We start from the raw sequence: 9854 nt of genomic DNA, 5'->3' as shown, positions 1-9854 counted from the left end.
ATCTGGATCTGTGGCTGACTGCGCATTTTCTGGATTATTATAAATCACCTCCAACACGGCTAATTCTCTCAGGTACTGGATACCTCTCTCCATAGTGGTCCACTTGCCTTGGTGACATGTAACTTCATCCCTGAAGGGGTATCTTTCCTTTACACCTAACAGAAGTCGCCTCCAGAGGCTGAGGACTTGTGTTTTACTCCCAATCGCCTTGTCAATGCCCCCTTCCCTAGATAGAGATCCCAACTGCTTAGCTTCCTTACCCTCTAATTCCACACTACTAGCCCCACTATCCCAGCATCGGAGCAGGCAGGTAACAATGTGCTCACCTGGGTGGCGGCTAAAATCTTTTCGCATGTCACGCAACTCACTCATGGATAGAGATCGGGTAATTATTTCAGGTTCTGCCTCTTCCTCCTGTTCTCGCGATGACCCTGGTTCATCTTCATCTCTCACTAAGCGAACTGATTTCTTTGTGTGTTTCTTTTTCTGTACAGGGGCGACTGATACTGGCACAGGTTGGTTCTCTGGTTTAGCTGCAGTATCTGTCACTGGGGTAGGGGCAGCCACGGTGCCCTGTTGTTCTGTTTTCCATCTTTTCCCCCTGAGGGTGCTGCCTAATATCAAGCAGTGTTTGGTAGATACTGGCCAGGGCCCAGCACAGTGTAGTGAGTTGTGTGTCTCTGGGATAGCCAGAGCATTTTTCTTTCAAATATTCTACCATTTCATGAGGGTTCTGTAGTTGTTTGGGAGTGAACTTCCAAGCAACTGGAGGTGAGAAGTTCTCTAGATACCTGCCCATATCCTCCCACATGCCGTGCCACCCATGAGTATCCAGCTTTGGGGCAGATCTCTGAGTGGTCCTCTTAAAGAGCCTTTTTGTAGCCCTAAAGAAGACCTGAAACATATTCAGGAGGCATAGCACTAACAGCACACTGGCTTGCGCAATCCCAATGATATTCAAAATTCTCAAAAACTGTTGTAATTAGTTGGAAGGAGAAAAGGGATGTGAACGGACGGACGGACGGACGGGGGGGGGAGGGGGGAGTATCCCCCCCCATCTTCCCCATGGATGGGGTGTAATTACCAATAAAATCCGACAGAAGGTGCCCAAAGTATGGAAATGGTATCACTGCCTCATACAGATACCAGCTTAACCTCATGACCAGTGATGTAATGATTTCATAAATCGACAGTGCCCAGTACAGCAAAGAGATAATCCCAATCACTCTCCCAGAGATGAGATACGCAACTACAGGCAATACATAGAGCATACAAGAGCTTACAAAACGCCACCATGTAAATAAATGAAACTACATTGTGACTAACATCTATTTATCTAAGAAATGCGTTTGACAAATTTGTTTCAACACGCTCTGGCGAGATCTGTCGTTATCTCAACCCCTCGTGCCCCACGTTGGGCGCCAAAAAGGACTGTCGTGGTTTCAGCCCGGCCGGTAACAAAGGACCACGCAGCCGCTCGCTCACTCCTCCGCCCCCCTCCGGTGGGATGGGGGGGAGATGGAGGAGGGAAAACAAAAAAACCCTGGAACCTCGAGGGTTGAGATAAAGGCAGTTTACTGGGACAAACACAAAGAAAAATTACAACAACGGCACTAATGAAAAAGTATACAAAAAAAGAGTGATGCACAGTGCAGCTGCTCACTGCCCAGAACCCGACGCTCCGCCACTTCCCCCACCGAAAACAGAGCCCACCCCCCGGCCCACTCCCCATTTATATACTGGGCAGGATGTCACATGGTATGGAATAGCTCCTGGGCTAGTTCAGGTCAGCTGCCCCGGCTATGCCCCCACCTCCCAGGTTCCTGTAAAAATTAACTCTATCCCAGCTGAACCCAGGACAGCACGCAAATATAAAGAAGAATAGCAATATTTAACTTTACTGGATCAAAACATACTACCTGCTTCAAACCCATTTATTTGGCTAATACATAAATGACATATTCAGAATTGCTGGTTAAGATTCTGACAGACTGGCTTTTTCACACTTGTTTGCAACAAACCCATTAGACTAATTTGTTTAGGAAATAGAAAAGGTGAGAGAGTACAAAGTGCTTCTGACTAGAAGTGTGAGATCAGCCGATGCTGTAGCTCCGCCACATCAGTGGCATCACACGACAGATGACTTTGCCCTTGCCTGCTTTACAGAATATGGAAACAGCAGTTGAATCCCCGAGGGGCTGAGGAGGAAAGTTCAGTTTGAGAAGCTGGTAAGTGACGAATTGCCGCACTCCAGGAAACGGCTGGAGAGCTCGGCCCTACAAGAGCACAATTTGTAAGTCGGCAGCAGTGCAGTTTCTGAGGCGCTGTAAAAGCGTTTTTTAACCTGTGTCACCGTTACTGGTTCTCTTTCTCCAGAGGAAAAGGAGAAATTGGACTGAGCTGAGACTTGCACCACTGGAAGACCCAAATGAAATCGGGCGAGGGACTTTCGGGATGCTTTTCGACGACGGAGGGGACGATCGACCACGGGCAGGGCAGGGCAGGGCGGGACGACACCGGTTCGGCTGAGGGCTGGGTCCAGGCCGGGGGCCGGGGCCGGCTGTCACGGAGCGCCTCAGCGGCTGTGCACAAACGCCACCATGAAAACACCTAAGCCAGCGCTCTGCCAGACGGCACTGCGCGCCCCGCGGGTGTCGGGAACGGGAGCGCCCCGCACAGGTACCGGAGGGGCCGCGGGGCCCCTCCGCAATGCAGGGGCCGCTGCGGGCGGCGGGCAGGGCGCGGGGCGGGGCGGGGCGGCAGCGAGGGGCCGGCCGCCGCTACCGCCGCCGCGGGGGCCCTGCGGGAGTGGCGCCGGCGCCGGGGCCGGGGCGGGGCCGGAGGAGGGGGGCGGGGCCGGAGGAGGGGGGGCAAGTCCCGGGGGCTCGCGGCGCGCAGGCGGCCGCGTCCCGACGACAGCCCCGAGAGCGGCGGCGCGGGCTGAGGCGGCCACGGCGGCGGCGCGCCCTCTCTCTCAGCCCCTCGGCGCGGCAGCGCGTCCCGGTGCTGGCAGCCGCCGCGGCGCTCAGGTAAGGACCCTCCCGAGCCCCTCGCCGCCGCCCCGCTGCGGGCGGGGGCGGCGGTTCCGCAGCCCGGGGCGGGGGGCGCCCGTCGGAAGACGAGGAGAAGAAAGGACAAAACGGCCTGCGGCGGCGGTGGCAGCGGCAGCGGGGAGGGGGGTGGGGGGGCTGGCCGCGCGCCAGTTGCCTCGCGGCCGTTGGGAGCCGTTGGGGACCGTTGGTGCGGGGCTGGGTCGCGTCGGCCCGGGCCCCGCGCGTGTTCCTCAGCCGGGCGCGGGCTCTGACAGAAGGTGTACCCGGGCCGAAGTTTGCAGCCGGTCGCCCCTGCGGACCTGCCGGAGCGGTGGTCGGAGGTAAAGGGAGGGGGGCAGTTGTCCGATAACCCCTGTTTTATCTTCGGAGGGGCAGTCGACTTTCGCCAACTGCCTTTAAGCGTTTTTTGAGCATCTCTAGGCTGTAAAAACCATTTAAGGGATGTAACCGTCTGTCCTTCTCCCACTCCTAAGCTCCTCTAAAAGGATCTGTAAGGCTGAACAAAGAACATTGTGTGAGACGAGGGGGTGCGATGGTTGTAAGCGCTTTTAATTTGCATCGGGGAGGGAAAAAAAAAAAAATCATTCCCTGTATTGAATGGCTCAGCCGCGGAGAGGAAACAACTGTGCACGGGGAGGCTGGTAGCCGCAGTGAGGCGGTGGAGAACAAAGCCTTTTTATGTAAGAAAATTATGCAAAATGTGCCTTGCTTGAAGTGCTGCAGGTACAAGCCGTGAGCATATGCAGCTCTGCGGTGGCGTAATGTTGCGCCTAATATGATCTACCAAATAAAGACTGCTTGCCTCAATTTGTTGCGTATGTTTGAGACACTAATTACGACTTGCCGTTTGAATAAGATGTGCTTTATGAAACACCCTTGGTAAAGAAGGGGGTGTGCTGCATGCCGTGAGAGTTGCTTCCTGTATGTAAGATACTGACATCGTTTATTTCCCTATGCTAAACAGGAAATTTCAATTTTCCTCTGAATAAAGGTATTCTCCACTTTGTTGGTGGATTTTCATGTAGGCTTCTTCCCGATATAAAGTAGCAGGCTTTCACACATAAGTGGTCATTAACATAAAATCATGCAGTAGAATGGGACGTATATGTACATATTTTGTAAGTCTTACTCTAGGTCTCTAGCATCCCTTTTCATAATTTGTCATGTCTTTGTGGTTGTGTCAGTAAATCTTACTCCATCTTTTCTCAAAAAAATCATTTGCTGTCCAGTGTTTGTGCCACTTGCCATTCAGAAGACCTGTCCCTTTGTTTTTCAGAAGGGTTCTTCCTTGCAAGATTGAAGCACATATCCTTTCTGTTCTGTTTCTTCCCATTTCTTCCTCAAACCTTTGTGTTCTCCCTGGGAAAGAACCTATTTATTTTCACCTGTGCTGGTTTAGACTTGCAGGGATGTCTAGACTACAGATCTCATAGCTGATGCACCCAAGAAGAGGCTCAGCTGCAGGATGTATTTATTTTCTATAGCTTCTCTCGCTTCCCTCCCAATTGGATGACGTGATCACAGCATCTCAGCCCTTGCTGGGAAGAGGGAGAGAATGTGCTGAGAGCATTACCTGGTGAAGTTACCCCTGCTATTACTTCTTAGATCACTAAGTGATTCACCAACAATGAGAGAATGGGCACCTTCCTTGTGTGTGCTAAAAACACTCCTCAGTTAGCAAAGTCTAGTTAAGTTTGTGGGTGGGTGTATGTTTCTGCTGCTAATGTTCTGAATGTGTGATATGTAAAATGGAGCCCAGACTTACCCTTGTAGCACCTAGGTCTAGGAACCACTGAGTTCCTCCCTGCATATTTCATTTCACCCATTTGCAAAACACCAACGATGCACTCAGCAGTGGGCAAGACCCTGATCTTAATGTGGTACCAGTCTCCTGGAGCTCAGGTGTTTACAGATGAGCTAAACTAACACACTGAAAATAACCCCAGGTTATTGAGACTGTTCAGCATGGAAATGAAACACACAGGTAAGCCCTGGTGCAGCAGGGCTCTGCGAAGAGGGGTGATTTCAGCAGTGAGGTGCAGTGGTGTAAGTTCTATCTCCTCTTGTCTTTTACCCAAGGGACAGGATTTGGTTAATGGAACTTTACAATTTGTTGCACCCATATTGCGCATTGCCTGTGGGTGTTTGAGAGAAGCCAAAGCTGTCATCCTGAGAATAAAAAGTTGCTGTTCTTCTGTGGAGAATTTTAGCACACTTTGAGCATGGAGGGCAGTTCATTGTGCTTCTCATGCAGTTTGTTACATAAAGCGGCATTTACACCCTTGATTTAGAGATCTGATGTAATTGTTATGGTATGTCATGTCATTACCCACTTAGCTGTGCTCCTTAAATATCTTCTGAGAACAAAGAAAAAGTCATTACTTAATGACCCCTGAGGTGCTCTGCCTGGGCACGAGTGATCTGATCACAGTAGTCCCTAAACGAATTGCTGCAGTCTGTGGGTTAAGAATTCCCTTGTTGCTAGATCATTTTCCAGAAGCATACCTTGCCTTTCAGCCTGTGTCATGCTGCTTTCCATATGAGTTACCATTTGCTACACCATATACCTGGATTCGTGAGAGGAAATATCTGCAATGTGTGGTGACACCAGAGTGGGCTCTGGCCTCTCTAGCTCTGGCCCTGTGCTCACTTAACAGTTGTCTGAGCTGTGGAAATCGTAGAAATATCTAAAGACAGAAATTTGTGGGTGAGGCCCATTGCAGACTGCTGGACTATTTCAGCTATCAACCCCAAATGTGGCATGTCATACACATGTGTTGGAGACAGGTTTGTTTTTTTAAAGGGGTGGGAAGAGGGAGAAGTCAAAAAGAATTTAGGTTGTGAGGACTTTATGATGATGGCTTTCAGAAAGTTACCTCTTTATTACTACAAGCTCTACAAAGTCGGAAGGTGCTGACAGGACTTGTAGTGCACCTGCAGCATCTGTGAGGTCTGAAATCTGATCTGCCATGATGGGACAAATAATTAACTTATGAAAGGGGGAAAAAAAAAAAAAAGCTCTGATAGTAGTGCTTCTCTATAAATTGTGGGTCAGTTCAAAGGACTAAGTTCCTTACAAATCTTTTGCCTGTAGCACAGGCACTGACTGCACTGAGAACTGATCTGGTATAACCTCTGGCTCACACCAAAAGAAAAAAACCACCCCTTGGCTTTATTGGGGTACCCCAAAGAGGCACCCCTGCCTGCAGGACATTTGTAGCTGAACTGAAGCCTTACCTAGAAAGGGATCAGGGAGTGTTGCTGTTAATATGCACATGAATGAATTAACAGCCAGAAATTTGGAAAGGTGTAATATCCTGGGATCCTAGGACTAGATGACTTCCTAAGGTTCCTTCTAACCTGAATTATCTGATGATCTGGATATTTTGTTTGTGTGCTACCTTAAAGTCCATGTGTGTACTTGAGGAAGAAATAAAATGCGTGTGCTGACATGTAGAATTGTTCCCTAAGACTCAAAGATGCTTGTTTTGGTCCATCTGGGTTTATTCAGTTGTTTAAACACATGCTTAATTGCCCTTGAAATTAAGCCTTAAGCATGCTTAAAAGTTAAGCATGTTTTTTTTAAGGGGAAAGGGAATATTTTTGCTAAAAAGGGAAAGAGTGTAAATTCGGGGTATGTGGGCTCAGTGGTGGAAAACCCTTGATGTCTGGTGGTGCCAAGTGCCTCCAGAGAAAGCATGGAAATGAACAATGTTATGTGAAATCACTACACTGCTTACCCCCTTCCTAAACACACATGCATACACCAAGGGAGAATATGGGTGGGTCTTGACATGTTTAGGGCTGGTGCTTTTTCTTCCATTCTTTGCTTCATGTACAGGTGTGCTTATTAGCAGCAGTTCTGTAGTGCATCACAGCTAATAAGAAAAAACAGCATGAGACTGACTTCCATAGGGTGGAGCTGATTTAGAGGTTTGGTGCTGGAAACAGAAGTGGTTTCTTCAGCCGTCTGCCTCAGTAGAAGTGAAATCTTTTGTTTCATGGGTAGGTTTAATCACAGGTTATGCTACTGAACTACAGGCAGGTGTTTTAGAAGGAGATTCAATTTGACATTTGCAATTGCTTTCTGGATATTGGAGGACAGGACTGATGTATCCATGGGGTTAATTTGGATTGCTGTGGCCACATGGGTTGACTGTACTAGCTGTTAAGAAGATTTGAAGTCTTGATTGACCCATTTTACTTTAACACTAATTGTTTGCTGCTGTATTAAGGAGAAAAGATGAGCTAATGCTGTTGCTCCTAATGGTTTTACACTCACTACTGTTTTTCTCTACAGCAGTCTTGCAGATGAAACTGATCTTTGTTCTTTTGTCTTGATTGGGGAGGTGGCAGGGAGCCTGTCACAATCATTCAAAATGATAATGAGACAACAGAGTGTTGGTGTTTGTACTCACTATCTTGCATCTTTGTAAGGGTGCCAGTTTGAAAGGAATTATGGTGAAAAGGTGAGGCTTGGGGCAACCTTGGTAGTATAAAGATTTATCAAAGCTCTTTGTTTTCTGTAGTCTACGAGACAGGTTAGTGCTCGTTGATAGGCTGTTTCTCTTTTAGCGTTTTTTAAAAGTGTTGTTTTTCTAACTTTCTGTGGTGTAATAAGTATTTGTTTATTTTAGTACATGGTGTCCGTTTTCCAGATAAAATATGTATATGTATCTGTATGCTCATATAGGATAAGGGAGACAATGGCCCTATTACAAGCAAGAGTGAGTGTTAAGTGGAGAAAATCAATATAACTGTGTTGAATTCATTGAATCTGCACCTGACTCGCACCATCTGGAAAAGACAATGCCCTTTTCAGCTGTTTTCTCATGGAAAATCTGGGGTACTTTTCCCCTTCAGGGAAATAATCAGTTTATACCTGTGAATTCTTAAGTTATGGATTTGTAGGTAGAATTTAGCCCCTCTGGCAAATTCTGCTCCTTCATTTACAATTTTCACTCAAGGGTACGAGGATCTGAGAAATGTATCTTGTCTCGTGTTGGTCAAGCCCCTGGCAAGAAGCAGGAAGAGTTTTCTGTTAGTACTTCTATTAACCACAGTGCAGTTAGATCACAGTAGCTTCCAGTGAGTTGAGCCAATGAAAACTTACTTTTCTGTTTGTGAAACTTGTCAATTTGTCCCCCGAGGCAGATTTAAACTAAATTTCAATAGCCATTTGCAAAATCAGCTGTATTTAAAGCATATGCAACCTCTGGATAAACAACATTTAAAAAAAAAAACCCACAAAACAAAACCAGCAGTCCAATCATGTCAGCTAACTTGGCAGCATTTAATTATAAGACCTATTGATTCAATTAACCCTATGTTTTCACTTTATTTTCTGGAGAGAATGCTAGGGGCTGGTTTCTGCTTTAAAACTAGGAGCTGTCAGTTCTGTTTTGAGGAACATACATTTATCTGTTAGAAGAGCTGCTTCACCATGCAAAACTTGCCACTTTTCCTGTGGTTCTGATCTTGGATGAACAAAGTTAGAAAATATCTCAAAATATAGGATAGGAATATTCTAAAGGTTCAGAACAGAGTTAGGGTTCTGCTTTTGAAAACTCCAGCCTTGGTCCAAATTTGATCCAGAGATGAACAGTAGAAAGTGCTGTGGACCTTAAAAATTGACCTGGCTGCTTTACTGCTGGGCCAGAAACCCAGATCCGCTGGTTGTGAGTTCAGAGCTGCATTGATTGGCCTGCTTCTCTACATTGCTCAGCCATGGTGTTGCCCAGGTTGTGCCCAGATGAACCCTGGCTGGTTTGAGGCAGAGCCAAGTCTCTCCCTCTTTTGTGTGTGTGTGTGTGTGTGTGTTCTGCTCCATTTCTGTAGAAGGTATCTGTGTAACTTGTTATGCCAATGCAGGCAAGTGCAACGTGCCAGACCCTAAGTACAAAGAGCCCTGTAACTTCTGGGAAAGCTCAGAGACTGAGGGGGACTGTGAGGAAAACCTCTTTTCTGTGTTTGCTGTGAAATGGGCTGAAAGTGCATGTTCAAAATTCTTTGACTTTAAGGAGGGTTCAGGTTCTGATCTGCTCTTGGGGAGTTTGTCTGGACTCCGGACCTGAGGCTGTATGCTGCAAGGAATGACTCCCAGTGATGACATCCAACACTTGCTAATGTTAACGTGATTCCGCTGTTCCCTGGCCGATTGTGAGACAAAGTTTTAAAGCCCCTGTCCCATTCTTGCAGCTGCTTCCCTGTGATCTGGTAAGGTATTGCTTGGGCACCCATTCCTGTTCTGGCCATGTGGTATCACTTGGAAAGCAGAGCTGCTACCTTTATTTGAGCTACTGTGACTATGGCTTGATTAACAGCAGCTATATATTTATGTGAAAGATGCCTCTCAGTGACAAATCCCCGTCTGCTGGTGCCTGACGTGCTTTTCAGGTGTCTCAAGCTGCTGTTTGGTGATTGTGTTGCAGGGTGTGGTGGGCATTCAGGCTGCCGCTCCTGTTTGCAGCAAGACTGTGTTCATGCAGTTAGGCATTTGCCTGCTTCCCTTGAGTCATGCTGAAATCAGTACTAGCTTTTACTTCCCTCAGCAATTAGAAAATATTCAAGAAGGCTGAGGAAAAAATCCAAGGGTTCAAAAAGGAGAGATGCAGGGGTGGAGTTGAATGATTTGCAAAGGAAAAGGAGAGTAGAGCTCGCTTAAGGAGTGTTCTGGGTGTTCAGTCATTCACATCCCATCCTGCTTGTCAACCTGTAACTTGGGGTGGGAGTGAATCAGAGATGAAGCCAGGTGTGCTGGCTCTAAGCTGCTTCCTGACCTGCAGAATTACCCTGCCCTCC

The 9854-nt window shown here is 47.5% G+C and overlaps 1 protein-coding gene across 41 annotated transcripts in view; it reads left to right on the top strand.

Moving 5' to 3' along the window:
• Positions 1–2890: 2890 nt before the first annotated feature.
• Positions 2891–9854, top strand: part of MAP2 (microtubule associated protein 2) — a 238206-nt gene continuing 231242 nt past the window's right edge. For 32 of the 41 annotated variants that reach the window (XM_049813666.1, XM_049813594.1, XM_049813586.1 and 29 more), the window contains exon 1: positions 2891–3029. The gene's annotated coding sequence lies outside the window, so the exon portion shown is untranslated. Of the gene's footprint in view, positions 3030–3253; positions 3374–9854 lie in introns of those variants that run through there. The other 9 variants (XM_049813863.1, XM_049813862.1, XM_049813823.1 and 6 more) reach the window with 3 other exon arrangements.

This window comes from Accipiter gentilis, chromosome 1 (assembly GCF_929443795.1).
Source record: "Accipiter gentilis chromosome 1, bAccGen1.1, whole genome shotgun sequence".
Taxonomy (NCBI): Eukaryota; Metazoa; Chordata; class Aves; order Accipitriformes; family Accipitridae; genus Astur; species Astur gentilis.
The sequence above is the reverse complement of the archived record's forward strand: the minus strand, read 5'-3'. Positions and strand labels throughout refer to the sequence as shown.